Source organism: Canis lupus, chromosome 23, assembly GCF_003254725.2.
Source record: "Canis lupus dingo isolate Sandy chromosome 23, ASM325472v2, whole genome shotgun sequence".
NCBI classification, from domain to species: domain Eukaryota; kingdom Metazoa; phylum Chordata; class Mammalia; order Carnivora; family Canidae; genus Canis; species Canis lupus.
Genome location: NC_064265.1, coordinates 984,605 through 1,002,045, shown reverse-complemented (window position 1 = coordinate 1,002,045; position 17,441 = coordinate 984,605). Strand labels below are relative to the sequence as shown.

The 17,441-nt window shown below is 41.3% G+C and overlaps 1 protein-coding gene and 1 pseudogene across 1 annotated transcript in view; both read left to right on the top strand.

Moving 5' to 3' along the window:
• LOC112668863 (cystatin-9-like) overlaps window positions 1-17,441 on the top strand; it is a 1,128,704-nt gene that overhangs the window by 176,490 nt on the left and 934,773 nt on the right. The gene's annotated exons all lie outside the window — the stretch shown is intronic.
• On the top strand, window positions 7,730-8,926 carry LOC112668924 (transcription elongation factor A protein 3-like; annotated as a pseudogene).

Here is a 17,441-nt window from a genome sequence, read left to right as displayed (position 1 = left end):
TAGCATAGTTTGAAATCAGGGAGCATAATACCTCCAGTTTTTTTTTTTTCTTCCAGATTGCTTTGACAATTCAAGATCTTTTGCGGTTTCATACAAAGTTTAGAACTATTTGTCCTAGTTCTATGAAAAATGTCATTGGAATTTTACTAGGGATTGTATTGAATCTGTAAATTGCTTTGGGTATTATGGACATTTTAATAATATTGATTGTTCCAAACCATGATCATAGACTATCTCTCTGTTAATTTGCATCTTCTTCGATTTCTTTCATCAATGTCTTACATTTCTTTTTCAATTAAAAAAATTATTTATTTATTAGAGAGAAAGAAAGAGCACAAGCTGAGGGGAGGGGCAGAGGCAGAGAGATAAGTAAGCTCCTCACTAAACAGGGAGACCAACACAGTGCTTAATCCTAGGACCTCGGGACCATAACCTGAGCAGAATGCAGATGCTTAACCAACTAAGACACTTAGGTACCATTGAATGTCTTATAGATTTAAGTCTTTCACCTCCTTGGTTAAATTTATTTCTATATCTTTTATTCTTTTTGATGCAATTGTAAACTGCTTTACAAATAACCAACTTATAGTTAGTTATTAGTATATAGAAATACCACATAATTGTGTATATTGATGTTGTATTCTGCAAGTTTACTGAATTCATCAATTATAACAGTCTTTTGGTGGAGACTATAGGATTTTCTATAGTAGTATCATGTCATCTGCAAATATTCACAGCTTTACCTCTTCTGATTTGGATGCCTTTTATTTCTTTTCCTTATTTTATTTCTGTCACTAGAACTTCCAGAACCATGTTGAATAGAAGTGGTAAGAATGGAAATTCTTGCCTTATTTCTTTTTTTTTAATTATTTTTTTATTGGAGTTCAATTTGCCAACATATAGCATATCACCCAGTGATCATCCCATCAAGTGTCACCCAGTCACCCCAACCCCCCGCCCACCTCCCCTTCCACTACCCCTTGTTTGTTTTCCAGAGTTAGGTGTCTCTCATGTTCTGTCACCCTCTCTGATATTTCCCCATTCATTTTCTCTCCTTTCCCCTTTATTCCATTTCACTATTTTTTTTATTCCTCAAATGAATGAGACATATAATGTTTGTCTTTCTCTGATTGATTTAATTCACTCAGCATAATACCCTCCAGTTCCATCCACGTTGAAGCAAATGGTAGGTATGTGTCATTTCTAATGGCTGAGTAATATTCCATTGTATACATAAACCACATCTTCTTTATCCATTCATCTTTCGATGGACACTGAAGCTCCTTCTAGTTTGGCTATCGTGGACATTGCTGCTAGAAACATCGGGGTGCAGGTGTCCCAGCATTTCACTGCATCTGTATCTTTGGGGTAAATCCCCAGCAGTGCAATTGCTAGGTCATAGGGCAGCTCTATTTTTAACTCTTTGAGGAACCTCCACACAGTTTTCCAGAGTGGCTGCACCAGTTCACATTCCCATCAACAGTGCAAGAGGGTTCCCCTTTCTCACATCCTCTCCAACATTTGTTGTTTCCTGCCTTGTTAATGTTCCGCATTCTCACTGGGGTGAGGTGGGATCTCATTGTGGTTTGGATTTGTATTTCCCTGATGGTAAGTGATGCAGAGCATTTTCTCATGTGCTTGTTGGCCATGTGTAGGTCTTCTTTGGTGAAATTTCTGTTCATGTCTTTTGCCTATTTCATGATTGAATTGTTTGTTTCTTGGGTGTTGAGTTTAATAAGTTATTTATAGATCTTGGAAACTAGCGCTTTATGTGATACATCATTTGCAAATATCTTCTCCCATTCTGTAGGTTGTCTTTTAGTTTTTGACTGTTTTTTTGTTGTGCGGAAGATTTCTATCTTGATTAAGTCCCAAATGTTCATTTATGCTTTTATTTCTCTTGCCTTCATGGATGTATCTTGCTAGAAGTTGCTATGGCCAAGTTCAAAAAGGGTGTTGCCTGTGTTCTCCTCTAGGATTTTGATGGATTCTTGTCTCACATTTAGATGTTTCTAATCATAGAGGAAAAGCTTTCAATTTTTCACTAAATATGGTGTTAGCCGTGGAGCCTTTATTATGTTGAAGTAATTCCCTTTATACTCACTTTGTTGAGAGTTTATATCATAAATGGATGTTGAAGCACTGCATCAAATACATTTTTCTGCATCTTTTTGGAATATTCCTATAATTTTTACCTTTCATTTTGTTAATATAGGGTATCACATTGATTGGTCTATGGATGTTGAATCATCCTTGCATCTCTTGAATAAATCCCACTTAATCATGGTTTATGATCCTTTTAATGTATTACTGAATTTGAATTGCCAATATTTTGTTGAGAGTTTTGTATCTATATTCATCAGGATATTAGCCTGATTGTCTTTTTTCTTTTTTTCCTTTTTCTTTTTTTTTTGATGTCCTTGTCTGGTTTTGGTATCAGCATAATGCCTGCCTTGTAAAATGAGTTTGGAAGCATTCCATCCTCTTCAATTTTTTGAAATATATATATTAAATCTTTGAATGTTTGGATGCTTGATAGAATTAACTGGTGAAGCCATCTGATCCTGGACTTTTGTTTGTTGGGAGGTTTTTGATTACTGAGTCAAACTTTTTACTAGAATTTGGTCTATTCAGATTTTCTGTTTCTTTATGATTTAGTCTTAGAAGATTATGTGTTTCTAGGAATTTTTTTCTGGGTTGCCTAATTTGTTAGAGTATAATTGTTCTAGTACTTTCTTATGACCTTTGTATTTCTGTCGTATTGGTTGTAACTTCTTTTTCATTTCTGATTTTATATATTTGAGCTTTCTCTCTTTCTCTTGGTGAGTCTAGTTTATCAATTTTGATTATCTTTTTTTGTTGTTATCTTTTCAAAGAATCAGCTCTTAAGTTTCATTGATGTTTTCTATTGCCTTTTAGTCTCCATTTCATTTCTTTCCAGTCTTATTGTTAGTTTCTTTTTTCTACTAACTTCAGACTTCGTTTGTTCTTTTTCTAGTTCCTTTGGCTGTAAAGTTACATTGTTTGAGATTTTTCTTGTTTCTTAAGATAGGCCTGTGTCTCCATGAACTTCCCTCTTAGAACTGCTTTTTTTCTGGATCTGATAGACTCTGGTTATATTTCTGTTTCCATTTGTTGCTGGGTATTTTTTTTTTTTTGCTTCTCCTTTTATTTCCTTGATGAGCCATTGATGGTTCAGTAGTATTTTTTAATCTCTACATTTTTGTGGAATTTACAGTTTTCTTCTTGTAATTAATTTCTAATTTTATACCATTGTGGTCATAAAAAGGTGCATAAAAGGTCATAAAATGTTGGAAGTGTTTTCACTTGGTTGGAAGCATGGTTTCAAGCCTGAATTTGTTGAGATTTATTTTGTGACCTAGCATGTGATCTATCCATTTATTTTATAAATATATATTGGCTAGCTCCTATGTGGTAGGAATTTTTTTGGGTGCTTGGGGACAAAGTGGTGAGATAAACCATGAAGGGTTTCATTCCAGTGATAAAGGAGAAAATCCATAGATAAGACAAATCAGTAAGATATACAGGATGTTAGGTGCTGAGAATAAATAAGGAAAAGGATAGGAAGTGATGATGGAGGAAGGAGAGTTGGAGGGGACAGTGAAGTCATCTAGAGGAAGAACTTTCCAGGCAAAGCAACAAAAAATGCAGATAGATAACTATATGGCTTCAAGTGTCAGTTAATAGTTCTGGTCACATTATTGTAGTGGCCATGGCTGCGAAAAGATAAGCAACTGAGTGCTTAAGGTAGAAGACAGTGGCTCTCCATAGAAGAATGGGACTCTGGGAGTCTGGTAAAAGGAACATGAAAGAGAAAGATGTGACTCTGACAGGTCTGGATGAAGGTCCTGCCCTTGGCCACTGTGAGGGTGGTAGACAGTGGCAGCTTTGCCCAGGAGGTGATTGCTATAGTGTCCAGGCTTCCCAATAGATTGGTTGCAAAAAAGCATAAGGTGACCACTGCAGATGTATGGGTCACCACCCAGAACCCTTCTCCTGACCCCCATAATGCTCCCAGCCTGACTGTTAGGAAGGGACTACCTCTGGACCCGGAAGTCTGCCTCTACTAGGGTACAGAATCAGGAAACACCTGTTTCCATGCACCCTGGCTACACTGTCCAGGAATAGCTGTATTGTTATAAAGCAGATGTTTGGTTTCTGATGACTTGGGTGAGTTGGTATGCCTCAGTTGGCATTTGAAAAACTTATTTGGTTTTGAAATTGATAATTAGCATGTCTCTATTGGTTCTGAACTTAAGTATGAAACAGAGGGTCGTGACCTATAGGCCTTCCTCAAAATAACCCATGACAGCTATGGATTCTTTTCCAGCTTTTTTTGTGGCTAATGGCATGTGGTGTTGGTCTGGCTGGCTTCTGAAACAGGCCAGAGCAGAGCAGATGATGCTAGCCCAGCAGCTATGACCTTTGTTTCCACCGGCTACGTGCACAGAGATAGAAACTAGCAGTAGTACATCCAGCTCTTCCAAGGCCAAGGCTCCTGGGACAATCTCCTGATGACCAGGCTCCGCCCGTCTAGCAGCCACAGGAGTCTCTTCCACAGGCCTGCAGGGACAGCTGAGCCTTACCAACTTCTTGGAAGAAACTTTCTAAGGAAGTTCTCTAGGGAATGGATGATTTTTCCCTTTCAAGGTGGATAGAAAAGCCCCCAGCAAGCTGATGGTGAACGAGTCATAAGTCACCAGTGGCATCCTTGCCTCATCCAACTTACCTGACATTATACTGTAACAACAGGGACAGAGTTTTATCAAAAGAAACCAAAATTTTGATATAAATGCCATTTTGGGGGAACTGATTAATATGTCAAAATATTCAGCTCCCAAGGTATGATAAAAATAAGTTCTCTCTAATTTTATGATTTAACATTCAAATGACTTATCTAAATTCCATTTCATAAAATCCAATTTAAACCTGTCCTCTTTAACCAGGGGTTTTGGATGGCTTCTTTGCTAAGCACTGAATTTGCATGGGCCAGAATTCATGGCAGGAAGCCATACATTTTGGAAGACTGGAGGCTCATGGATTAGCCTCATAATGGCACTTGCATCTGTATAGCACCTGTTGTTTTTATAACATCAAAGAAAAAAGGAGGCCAGGGACATGTTTGCTAAGCAGCCATAGCCGCTTCTGTGTGCTCTAAGGGAAGTGCACTTGCCACACCCAGGCAGAAGTTCTTGGTTAGGGACAATATTACTCATTTCCTCTGTCCCGTGATGGTGATCTTCAGTGTGAATTCATCCTCTCAGGTTTTTTTTTTAATATTTTATTTATTTACTCATGAGAGACACACAGTGAGAGAGGCAGAGACATAGGCAGAGGGAGAAGCAGGCTTCCTGCAAGGAGCCCAATGTGAGACTCGATCCCTGATCGTGGAATCATGCCCTGGGCCAAAGGCAGACGCTCAACCATTGAGCCACCCAGGCACCCCATCCTCTCAGGTTTGATATTGCTTCTACTCAGTTCTTGGTGGAATGTATCCTAGCCTGGGCTCCCCAGAAAACAGAGCCTGAGATATACAGAGTATGTGTTCACTTTTTATTGTGAGTGCAGTCCTAAGGAAGTGAGGGAATTGGTTGGGGGGTGGATGATGCAGGAAAGTGGGGTAGTGAATAGGAGGGTATAACAACTAATTTCTGGATATGTCTGGCATGTTCAGAGAGGCCTTTAGAAGTCTCTGTGCCTCTGCATTGTTGACTGGAGGACAGGAGAGGAATATACCTGTACCTCCCATCATCTATGGGTCAAAGTCCCCATACTATGCCCTCCGTCATTCCTGTGGAGGCTGAGAAAATTAAGGCCATTCCACTTTAAGTTCAGCGTTAGCACAAGTACAGCCATCCCAGGCCCCAGTGAATAAGAGCTGAACTTTACCTTACTTCAGTTACAGGAAGAAAACAGCTTACAGCTTAACGTCCTAAAAGCCCCATATTAGAATGAGAACAGAGCCCAAGCCCGTGGCAGAAAGCCCCATATCAGAATGAGAACAGAGCTCAATGCCCTTGAAAGCCCCATATCAGAATGTAAACAGAACTTGAGGAATTCCTCCACCCCTTCTGGAGGTCCCCTAGACCAGCCCTTCTCGGGGTCCAAGTCCCTGCTCCATTGTGTGGGGTGTACTTGGACCCAAGCTCGAGCTTGTAAATCAACCCTCGTGTGTTTGCTCATCGGTGTCGGTTCCTTGGTGGTTTCTCGGATTCGCAATCTTGAGCACAACATTTCCAAATTTTCAAAGGGCGGTGTATGAATCAGTTGGCCTAATGCCTCATCAACAACCGGGAAATCTTGGGGTGAGTGTAGAGGGGCAAGGTGTGGGTGGAGGTGGAATGTGCCCTTTTGTGTTCTCAGGAAGGAAGGGACAGAAGCCACTGCTGCAGCCTGCAGCATGGACCCAGCTCTAGATCCAGGGGTTACACAGGTTGGGGCCAGTTCCTGAGACTGGGTCTGGAGGGGGTGATCTGGCTCAGTGTTGTTTTGGCACAAGGGTTTGTTAAGACAACGCTGAGCCTAGTTGGGATGTACTCCACCCACATGATGGAATAAACTACTAAAAACCAATCATTAATGGACATGGCAAACAATAGCATCATGCAGATCCAGTTACTATGGTCCTAGTGTGAACCTGACCAATTTCTACAGATGGAGATACTGGAACTGTGAGTATGGGGCTGGTAAGAGAAGTGTCTTCACTGTGGCCCTTTTGTTTTTATTTTTTTCCATTTCCCCCCAACTTATTAAGTAATAATTTAAAAATATATTTTATATATTTGAAGTATTCACTGTGGTCATTTTATGGCTCTGTTTCTGAGAAGTCCGTGGATTACAACACCTCATAGGATCTATTTCCACTCTGTTTGAGATGAGTGATGAGTTTTGGGAATGAGAACACACAACTTACACATGCACACACACTCTCACACTTTCTCACTTGTACTCACATACACTCTTATACACACTCACACAGGCGTGTTAGATCGCATTCCTTATCTAATTATCCAAAGAACAACATTTCATTGGAGGTAAGGCAGTTATGGGGTAGCGGGGCCAGTGCCACGTGTCTCCACATCACTTTTCTTGGATCTGGCATCCTCAGGGGGCACATAGCTGCAGGTGGTTCTCCAGTCCTGGTAAGGTCTTGCCAGATCTGGATGGCCCAACTCTTTTTTTCTTTCATAGATTTAAGCTTGACCTAATTTCAAAATTACACAAAAGTTTCAGGTTTAGGATAATGAACTCCTATAAAATCCTTTACTGGACCCTTGGGTCAGTGGTTGAGCATCTGACTTTGGCTCAGGTCGTGATCCTAGAGTCCTGGGATTGAGTCCTGCATTGGGCTCCCCACAGGGAGCCTGCTTCTCTTTCTGCCTATGTGTCTGCCTCTCTCTCTCTGTATCACTCATGAATAAATAAATAAAATCTTTAAAAAACCCACAAAAACCCTTTACCCACATTCACCAATTGTTGACACTGGCCAAATCATCATTTTTTGTGTGCATATCTAATGTTATTTTTTTCTGACTCACTTGAGAGAAAGTTGGAATTGTGCTCTTTACCTCTAATATTTTCATATATTTTCCCAAGAGCAAGAGCATACACATTCTTACAGTATGATTATAAAGATCATGAATTAAAATTTTTTATTGAAGTAAAATTAACATATAGTGTTTTATTAGTCTCAGGTGTACAATATAATGATTCAACAGTTCTATACATTACTCAATGCTCATCAAGATAAGTGCACCTTAATTCACCCCACTGGGTGTTGTGCACTAACATGGCCCAGGAAGAGGAGCTGCTGAGGATTGTCAGAAAGCTGGAGGAGATGGTGGCCATAAAGAACATGGAAGGGGCCCTTGACCTTCTGAAGAAACTGAACAGCTGTCAGATGCCCATCCAGCTACTCCAGACAACCAGCATTGGAGTTGCCATTAATGGGGTCTGCAAGAGCTGTTCAGACAAAAAGGTGATGTCCTTGGCCAAAGTCCTCATCAAAAACTGGAAGCAGCTCCTTAATTCACCTGGACTCCCCTCACTTCCCCCCTCCAAGGGAGAAAAAGGAGAGGAAGGAGATAAAACAAAGAAGGAAAAAGAGCTAACTATTCCAACTGGATGGAAGCCAGAGGTAGGCCTTTTCCACTAAGGAAAAAATAAGGGAAGAATCCAAAGACAGGAGAGACTCGATGGACTCCAGCTCTTTAGCCACTTTCTTCCAAAAAGGCCACTGATGGAAAGATCAAACAGCAGCAAATCAACAGCAGGGACTCCCAAAACACCCAAGGGGCTCTTGACCCCATCTTTACCCCCTCTTCTTCTCCTGGTGACCTACTATCTCACATGGGACTCTGTGGGACAAGTATGTGGAGATATTCTTAGTAGCCTTGAAGGTGGATATGTTTACAAGGACTATAGAATCAACTTTGACAAGATGACTTCAGAAATCGAAGATCGTATTCACCAGGAGTTCAAGAGCATGGACATGAAGCACTGGAACTGGGTACATGCTGAATCAGCAATCTCAAGCGCCTAGGGACCCCAGCCTGAGGAGGAATGTGTTCAGTGGAGCCATCTCAGCTGGACTCATTGCCAAAATGATGGCAGAGGGAATGGCCAGGGATGAACTGAGGGAATTGAGGAATGCCATAACTCAGGAGGCTATCTATGAGCTCCAGATGTCTAAGACTGGTGGCACCACCACTGACCTCTTCCAGTGCAGCAAATGCAAGAACTGTACCTAAAACCAGTTGCAGTCACACAGTGCTGATGAGCCTATGACTACCCTTGTCTTATGTAATGAATGTGGCAATCACTGGAATTTCTGCTGATAGAACCACTGGCCAGGATTTCAGTGAACAAAGTGAAGGAGAACAAAGAGAAATCACTAAGGCATTATAGATGGAGAAAAAATTAAAATTAAAATGAAGAAAAAAATTCTCTGTATATTACCCATCCTCCCACCTCCCATCCACTTCCCCTTTGGCAACCACCAATTTGTTCTCTGTATTTAAGAGTCTGTTTTATTATTCATCTCTTTTTTTCTGTTTTCTTTCTTTCTTAAATTCCACATATGAGGGAAATCATGTGCTATTTGTCTTTCTCTGATTGACTTATCTCACTTATTAGTACTATAGCCTGTAGATCCCTCCACATTATTGCAAATGGCAAGATCTCATTCTTTTTATGCTGAATAATATTCCATAATATTTATGTATGCCACATCTTCTTTACCCATTTGTCAGTGGACACACAGGTTTCTTCCATATCTTGGCTATTGCAACTGATGTTAGAGTAAACATAGAGGTGCATATATCTTTTCAAATTAATGTTTTTGTTTTCTTTGAGAAAATGCCCAGTAGTATGGTAATCCTAATTTTAGTTTATAATTTTTTGAGGAACCTCCATATTGTTTTCCATAGTGGCTGCACTAGGTTGTTTCCTACCAAGTATAAGAGGTTTCCTCTTTCTCTACATCCTTGCCAACACTTCGTATTTTTTTGTCTTTTGATGATAGCCATTCTAGCAGGTGTGAAGTGATGTCTCATTGTAGTTTTCATTTGCATCTCCCTGATGATGAGTGATGTTGAGTATCTTTTCATGTGTCTGCTGACCATCCGTATGTCTTCTTGGAAAAATGTCTATTCAGATACTCCATCCATTTTTAATTGTATTATTTGTTTTTTGGTGTTGAGTTGTATACGTTTTTAAAATAACTTTTGGATATTAACTTCTTATATTGAAAATATAATTTGCATATATCTTCTTTCATGCTTTTTCTTGTTTTGTTGATGGTTTCTTTCTCTGTGCAAAAGCTTTTTATTTTGGTGTAGTCTCCATAGTTTAATTTTGCCTTTGTTTCCCTTGCCTGAGGAGACATATCTAGAAAAATGTTTCTACTGCCAATGTCAAAGAAATTATTGCCTATGTTTTCTTGTAGGAATTTTATGGTTTCCTGTCTCACATTTAGATCTTTAATCTTTTCTGAGTTTATTTTTGTGTCTGGTATAAGAAAATGGCCCAGTTTCATTCTTTTGTATAACTGTCCAGTTTTTTCAGCAATATTTGTTGAGGAGACTTTTTCCCTGTTGCATATTCTTGCCTCTTTTGCCATGGATTGATAGACTAATTGACCATATATGCATGGGTTTACTGACACAAAATAGACACATAGATCAAGGAAAAATAGAAAATTTAATACTATTATCTAGTAAATGTCAACATCTTAGACAATGGTCATTATTATTCTTTCTCCTCCATCTAGATCCAAGCATGAGGGAATATGTTGTGTTCATTTGTCATATTGCTGTCTCCTTTACTCTGGAGCAGTTTCTTAGTCTTTGTCTTTCATCACCATGACATTTTTGAGGAGGACAGGTCAGTTATTTGCACAATGTCCCATACATTTAGATCAGGGATGACAAAGACATGATTGAGAAACTGAAGGAGAAGAAGCTGACTCCCATCACCTACCCACAGGGCCTGGCCATGGCTAAGGAGATCGGTGCTGTAAAATACCTGGAGTGCTCTGCTCTCACGCAGCAAGGCCTCAAGACAGTGTTTGATGAAGCTATTCGAGTGGTTCTCTGCCCCCCTCCCATCAAGAAGAGGAAGAGAAAATGCCTGCTGTTGTAAATGTTGGGTTCCCCTGTCCCATCCCCCTCAGAACCTTTGTACGCTTTGCTCAAAAATGGTGGAGCCTTCGCACTCAATGCCAAGGCTAGTTGGCATGATTAGTTTTTCCATAAAACCATTTTGAACCAATCAGTAATTTTTAGGTTTTGTTTAAAGTATAAGATTTCAAACTTTCACATTAAAATTTAGCCCTAAAATGGAAAAAAAAAAAAAAAGCAACTCAGCAAATCACAGAAGGACAGCCTGGGTGCAGCGCCCACCAGGAGACTCTATGCTATGTGGTTATGCATATAAGAGTCAGGAGTTGTTTACCAACTGCTCACCCTCACAGTTCTAGAACCACAGTCAACATCTGGAAGGTCGTATCCAGGGGGAGGGAGGCCTGGGGAGAAAGCATAGCCAGGACACAGGAACCCTGATGACAGTCTCTGCCTCTTGCCTTCCTGGCCCTGAACAAAGCCCATCCCCTCACATTCTACTCAACTCAGACTTCATCCCTCTTCTAAGCAATTCTGATACAGAATTTGCTCCAATCGCTGCCATGAAAATCTGTTCCCATGCAGCATCATGGCTGCTCACTTGGGTCTGGTTGCTGCCCTGGGTCAGTCCTGACAAACCAAGAATCTCTTTTCCACCACTGTTCCTGGTTTAGACTGTAAAATGCTGAACCTTCTTCAGTGACCTGTAGAGTTCTAGCTATTCCCACTCCCATTTACTGTTGTGTAAATTCAGACGTGTAGAGACAAAGCTACACTCCATGAACTCTATGAAATCAATTCCCTTTGGAAGGTTAATGACCTTTGCTGGTCATTTCAAAACCTCTCTCTTCTTCATTTGATGTACACTTTTGTCATATCACGTCCTCTTAATGCCAGGGACACAGGAAGATTAAGACCAGGGCACTGCTACCTCAGCAGGTTTCCTGTTTGACCTCTTAATGCCTATTTGTGTTTCTGCCTTTCTTCCTCAAGTCTTGATTTTCTATATTCTAGCTCTGCTTTACTGACTATCTCATTGATACATCATTAGTTTTAAGTGACCTCATTCTTTTGGTAAGGTTGGTACATTTTATAATGTTTTTCACTCATTATGTGCATGGATTTCCTCAGTTCTCCAGTAGACAGATATTCTCACTCTTATTTTCTGGAGAGAAAACAGGTGGGAAAAGACAATATGAGCCCAGTTTTCACAGGGAAGGTTGAAGGGAGAACCAATATTATCCAAAAGTAGAGTTTTTTCCTCATGTAAGTTGTTATCAAGAATGAAGTTAAGAATCTAAGGAAGCAAATAGTAAATTACCTGTAAAGGTTTGATGGCTGGTGTGCTGACTGATCCCCTTTTTGCAGGCTTCCCACTTAGGTCACTGCATCTCAGGGAAACAGTTAGTGCTCCTATTTATTCTTCTGCAGGCCATGACCTTTCTGTCATGCTCACCACAGTATCCTGAGCGCATTACAGTCCAAGGCTGTCAAGTGATGGTACACAAATGTCTGTGATTAGCATTTGTGCTTAGTCACCTGAACTCTTGGCCAAAGATTCTCCATGACATAAACTTATCTATACTGGGGACACTGCCCAAGGCCAGGTGGAGTGGCTCTTTGGGGTCACATGCTTTTTTCTGAATCCATGCACTTCATCACTGTCTGCATTCTGTTGTGATGACCAAGAAACATCATTTTCATGGTACTTCACACATCAGACTTATGCAAAGGTTCCCACTTGGTGGTGTCTCCTTGTGGTTGGGTCCATTATTAGAGCCTCATTCAAACTTCCAGTGGTTTTAGAACAGGAAGGGATCTGGAAAATCATTTCATCCTGGTTGGAAAATATCTCTCTCAGGTTTTTTTGTGGTGGCCTGGAATGCTAGAGTGTTGTTTGGGTGGTTGCTGCAGTGAGTGCTGTGATTGATTAGTGATGTCTGCCCTGAGCAGAAGGAGAGTGGGGGTGGAACCATGACTGTAATATAATTGGCAGTCCTAACCCGATTGCAAACCATAATAAAAATTAGGGAGTTCTCACCTGGAGAAATGCCTTTTTTCCTTTCAGAAGTATTCAACAGACACCTATTGAATGCTAAAGAGACAGCATTGAATAAAGCAAAATCCCTCTTGTCATGATGCTTGCATTGTAGTGGGGTACCCCGTGGTGGTCAACCTCAGGTCTATCCAGGGTTTGTTCCCATGTAGGTATCTGGTCCACACTGCCCAGATATTCTGACCAAGACTGAGCTTGTCTTGGATATGTCCTACCATCTTCACTTTTGCAATAACCTCAGGTGTTCCTCAGACAGCCAGTGGGTCCACACTGTGAGAGGAAGTCTGAGGATTGAATGAGGCCACAGTTGTGGAGGCATTTTTTTTAAAATATTTTTTTTCTTTATTTATTTATGATAGTCACACAGAGAGAGAGAGAGAGAGGCAGAGACACAGGCAGAGGGAGAAGCAGGCTCCATGCCCCGGGAGCCCGACATGGGATTCGATCCAGGGTCTCCAGGATCGCGCCCTGGGCCAAAGGCAGGCGCCAAACCACTGCGCCACCCAGGGATCCTTGAGGCATTTGAGTTCCAGGATAAAGAGCACTGATCTTGCCCCTTGGACCCTGACTAGCAGACACTCTCATGAGGGTACCTCATCCACTCGCAGCCCAGGGATTGCTAATTTATCACTCTATTTCCTCTTACCACACAGCCTGCCCCAGAACCCTTCCCAATAGTGCTCCAGGAAGCTGCTTCCAGTTGGCTGGTATTGGTGTGGTAATGTCATCATGTGCCTGCCCTACTGTCACTCAGGGGGAGCCCTTGTTGGTTTCTCTGCTGAGAAAAAAAAAAAATAGAAAAAGCATCCATGAGCCAAAAATAGAAATTGAAGCCATTAAGCAAATGTCCAATTATCCTTCTTGATGGTGCCTAAATGTGCTGTTTGCCTGTTTATCTGCTGCCTTTCTGAGCAGCAGGCTGCCTGGCTTTGGAGGTTGACTATATGAGGATGGCCAGTACAGAGTACAGGAGGGCTTTGTTTTGCTGTCACGAGTCTTTGGTTTTTAGTAAGTTACAATGAATAAAGGGCACTTGTTCCATGTACAGCCAAATTATCAGGTATCTTTCTTTTCAGGGAAAAAGTCCCAGGAAAGTCCCCATGCTTCATTGCATCCCAGCCCCTCCAGGCTGAATGTCACTGTGACATGATCTGGCAGCAGAGCTGGGTAGAATTCTACCTGAAATGCCCAGAAACTGCCCAGTGACGCATCCTCTTCCAGCTGTGATGGCTACTTCACTCCTTTAGACACAGCCATTAAATGGACATTTTGCAATTTGAGGACAGTGTCTCTCAGGAAGATTGTCAGCAGAAATAGGCAGCATTATCCTCACTACATTTGGGAGATGAAAGATGATGGGACAGCATAGGCAGGTGCAGGCAAGAGGGAACAGCCTTGCAGGGACTCAGGGAAATCAGTGCATTTCATTAAATGACAAAGGCACTCAGGTCCTGGCCTGTGGCTGGCCTTTCAGCATCCATCAGTGACTTGGGTTTCAGTGTCCTCATTGTTAGGGTCATCCATGCTGGCTATGCAATGTCCTCACAAGCTCAGGCCTGCCTTGGCCTTCATACCACCGTGGCCATTGCCAGTGACAACAGATAGTCACCTGGCAGCACTGGCCACCTTGAGGAATGTGGATATTCTGCTGTGCTCCTTATGCAAACACTGGCACATATCCTACAGGGGAGTTTTATGTCATTTCAAGACAGTTCATAGGCCTGTCTGAAAGATGATATTTGGGTCTTAAAGTATTGGGTTAAAATTTCTGGGACAGCAGAAGGGAATATTTGATGTGCCGTACATTTTAAAAAGTCTGATCCGATTGCTGCTCTAGATGCATGATCCTTGTCAATTTTGTTGCTACAGACAATTGGTCAACTGAACAGCCAGTTCTTATGAGGCATGCATGGACCAGCCAGGGTCACATAACTGGCTAAGGTGACCTCATCTGGCTTCACCACGTGGCTCTCTGAGCAAAGTGTGTTACTCCTATTGCATAGATGGTGAGGCCAAGGCTCAGAGATATCAAGCTGTGATTCAAGTTCAAGCAGATGGAAGAGGACCACGTAGAATTGAAAGGTCTTTGGGGACACCAAGCTGGCTCAGTCAGTAGAGCACACAACTCTTGATTAAGCATTGTGAGTTCAAGTCCCACACTGAGTATGGTGGAGGCTACTTAAAAAAAGTTTGAAACAAGCTCAGGCTCCCATTCCTGACTCTTAGTCACAGCATTGTATAACTCCCCTTCCCTTGCAAGAGTTAACTGCCTACTAGCTTCTTTATCTCTGGCTTTTCCTTTTTTTTTTTTTTTTATTCAGTTTTAGAGCAAACAGAGCTTTGTTTTGCTTTGCATTTGTAAATAATTTGATTGAAAAATAACCAGTGCATGCCAGAGCCAGCTGTATCAATTCCTGAGGCTTGAAAGTTAAATTTTCAGGAATCTTGGGACTGGTTCTTAACACAGCCATTATTAAAAATTAAATTATCTAAAACTTACAATTAAATTTTATATTAAAAACAATGGTAATAAACACTCAAAACTTGTCACTTCCTGTTTTTTTTCACTTCTTTTTTTTTTTTTTACTACATTTCATAATATCTATGCTCTTAAGGGTATTTACATCTATTATATCTTTCTAATTGTGTTCATGGACATCCCATTGGGAACTTGAAAGTGGTCTTAGTTGGGAATACCACAGAATTTGGCAAATACTGAAGAGCAGAGCTTTTCTGCTCAGACAGCTAGTTGTTAAACATTTGCCAGCACACCATGGAGCATGACAAACATGAAGTGTGCAAAACTTGAGTGTTGTATCCCCATGTGACGACCAGCCAGCTCAAGGTATAGAATGTTTGCAGATCCCAGGAGAATCCCTCATGCCCCTTCCTGGCCTACTTCCCACAAGGCAGATCCTGCTCTGATGTTTCTCACCATTGTGTAGGTTTTCTGGCTTTGATCTTCATGTAAATAGCATAGTACAATAGATCTTTAGTGTACGACTTATTTTGCTCTACAAATATTGGTGAGATTCATCATGTTGCAGTGTGTACAGTGGCTTATTCCTTTTTAGTGATGGACAGTATTCCATTGCATAAATATCCCATAATGTGTTTGTCCAATCCCCTGTAGATGGACATTTGAGTTGGCTCCAGTTCATAGTGCTTACAACTACAACTTCTATGAAATTCTTGTCCATGACTTTTGGCAAGCAAAAGGCCCTCATTTCACATGGGCACACATTTAGGAGCAGGGTGGCCCAGGTTTTAGGGTGATGTACATTTATCTGCTACAGCGTGAGCAGGCAGTTCTTGAATGTCTACTATATTAAGGCCCTGGGATTGAGACTGCAGATGTTAGAAGAATAATTTAGAGACATACCATGTCCTCAAGGCCCACCCCTCTCTGGGAAGATAGATGTGTGTGTGTGTGTGTGTGTGTGTGTGCGTGCGTGCGCCCGTGTGTGTGTACATGATTCATAGCCTAATAGCATTTTGAGAGTTCAGTAAAGAAAGAAAATGCTTCTTTTAGGGGGCTGGAGGGTGGGAAGGGGAGGGGGGAAGATTGAGAAAGGGTACCAGAATAGAGATTACGAGGAGGTGCACTTGAGCAGGTCTTTGTATGATGAGACAGGCTACGATTGGAGAACATGGGGCCCCATGACTGAAGCTGCAGGGCCTGTGGGTGTGGCATCACAGTGAACTTTATATCTGGTCACACTTGGTATCTGTGTCTGTGCTAATGTGCTCTGGTCACTATCACTTAGAAAAGAAAGGAGATGATGTTTCTCAGGACAGTGGACAGCATGTTTTGATTGCTATGCAAGGGCCACCAACTGAAATTCTAATTCAAAAATTGCTTCACTGAAAGATTCTTTAGCCAAAGCTAATGCACAATTTGACAAACTTAAGTGACAACAAGCTAGACTTATTTCCCTAGTAAATCCTCCTCTCCTGATCCTCTAGTTGCCTCCCTAAATCCAGTTCCCTTTCTACCTCACATCCTTCTAATATCTGTCCCTCTGCATTTCCACTGCTGGTTCCTCTACTTCCTTTGCCCAGACTCCCTACTTCTTCTTGGCAACTCTCCTAAGACCTCAGAATGCCTATTGTTTCTAAATATCCATCTCTCCCATAAGCCAGGTATGCAGGCAACTTGGAGTTTAAAATTTGGACCCACGCTGAATTAAGAACTATAATTAAGGATTTCCATAAACCCAGGCAAGGCTAGTTTTTCATAGAAGAATTTAGGATTCTTTTGTGCGCATATGACCCAGGGTACTGTGATTTTATGTGTCAACCTGACTGGCTTGAGTTGTCCAGATATGTGGTTAAACATTATTCTGGATGTGTCTATGAGGGTGTTTATGGGTGAGATTAATATTTAAATTGGTGGACTTTGAATAAAAAGCTAGTTGCTGATTGCCTCTCATAATGAGCCTCGCACAATAGTTGAAGGCCTGACTAGAATGCAAAATCTACCCACTCCCAGTAAGAGGGAATGCTACAGCGGTGGCCTTGAAGTGCAACAGTGGTTCTTCTTGGGCTCTCCAGCTTACTGGCCCACCCTGCATATTTTTGGACTTGCCAGTCTCCGTTAGTGTATGAGCCAATTCCTTAAGATAAATTTCTTTACATACATGCACACACACACACACACACATACATGATGATTCTGTTTTCCTAAAAAACACTGATAAATACAGTTACTTGACTGATACAAATGTGTACACATATTAATCAGA